We start from the raw sequence: 1,624 nt of genomic DNA on the forward strand, positions 1-1,624 counted from the left end.
TGGGGGGAGCGGCAAGGAGCAGAGTCCCCCTGCAGCACAGGCTGCTCCGGCCACCCCCGAACGCTGCCACTGGGGCAGCACGTGGGGAAGGCCAGGGAGACAACCTCCATCAGCCCCCTGGGCAGTACCGCGGAGACACCGGTGGTTTATCTAATGTCCAAATCGCCACGGGCATTGGGGGAGATAACGGGACACTCTCTGCCAGTGCCCCGTAGAAGATGGGTAGTGATTTATGTACGGACACAAAACCGTCTGCTGTGGACCCAGTCCCTGGGATTTTAAAAGTGATGAGCTACTGCCCCAGACTGGAATTACACCTCAACTTTCCTGCTTCACTTCTATCCTTTCTTCGTTGTTAAGAGGTCACCTCTGGGTGTACGTCAGCCCTCACCGCCTGTGCTGACAGCCAGCCAAGGTGCCTTGCGGACACTGGATTGAATTTTGTCACCTGAGTGGTTTGACCTTTCTGCTGTTTTCAAATGCTGAAAATAGATTTTTCAGCCTGTAAAACTTCTTGGTGGCTAAACATAGGCTTCAAAGCGGTGTGTTCCTTTGTGTTCAGATCGAGTTCACTGATTTGTACCTACTGCCTGGGTGATTTTTTTAACAGGAGTTTGTGGAATTTCATCACTCTTTCACTTCTCAAACTTCCTCTCTTTCGAAATACACGTGAACGTAGATGTTAGTGGCCAGGCTGAGTGTTTTATACTTCTCATAAGTAAAATATGAACAAACCTAGTGCTTCTCTCGAGTGCTTGTCAAAAATGGACATAAAGACAAGATTCCAAAAGAAGATCTGGTTTTCACTGGAAATGTCAGTGTTTATAAAGTTGATGCTGGATCAACAATATTGTCCTTTAATTCACAGGACTGGGTATTCTGAGTGGCAGACACAACTCTGGAATTTTGTTTTACAGAAGAAGCCTTTTCATTTTGGTCATGATACTTGATGCTGTCAAAGTAGTTTTGCTGTCAGAGTAGTTTTGGACTTTTTTTTCTGCATCAGAACATTTTTTTTTAAGGAATAGTATATAATTTTATTATTTATAAATGGTTAAAGTATATACATTTTACCATTTAATCATAGAATGTGATTCCGTGATAAAAGGTTCTTTCCACATAGGGTTTAAATTTTAAAAAAACTAGAAATACATGTGACAGATGAAGAGCTGCATTAAAGGACTGGATATTTGGTAGTATTCCATGGGGAATCAAAGGATTCTTCAAAAGCCTATTGCTGACTCTGACTCTCATCTTCTTTTTTCAGTTTGTGGGGTTCAGTTGTGCACTAAAATTTATAGACACATGTTCATTTCCAGGCAGACTTACAAAAGAGAACTGCTATTGTACATACATGTACCAAAAATACACAGTATTCTTGCTGTGTGCTCCTTTTCTTCAAGAAAACGCAAAGCATTTTATGGACCAAAACGTTTCTTTAGATTACATGACTTTTTGTCCTCTATTGATGTTTTCTAAAGATTGTTCTTGAACTAAGACATAATGGAATCTGTGAGCAGGAATCCTGCTTCGAATTGGCTTACAGCATCAGCTCGTGTTTAAGAGTGTGGGTCTCGGTGTGTGTCCGTTAGCTGTGCAGTTTAGACCTTTGTTTTAGGGAAAG

This window comes from Buceros rhinoceros, unplaced genomic scaffold (assembly GCF_000710305.1).
Source record: "Buceros rhinoceros silvestris isolate BGI_N320 unplaced genomic scaffold, ASM71030v1 scaffold7176, whole genome shotgun sequence".
In the NCBI taxonomy this organism is placed as follows: Eukaryota; Metazoa; Chordata; class Aves; order Bucerotiformes; family Bucerotidae; genus Buceros; species Buceros rhinoceros.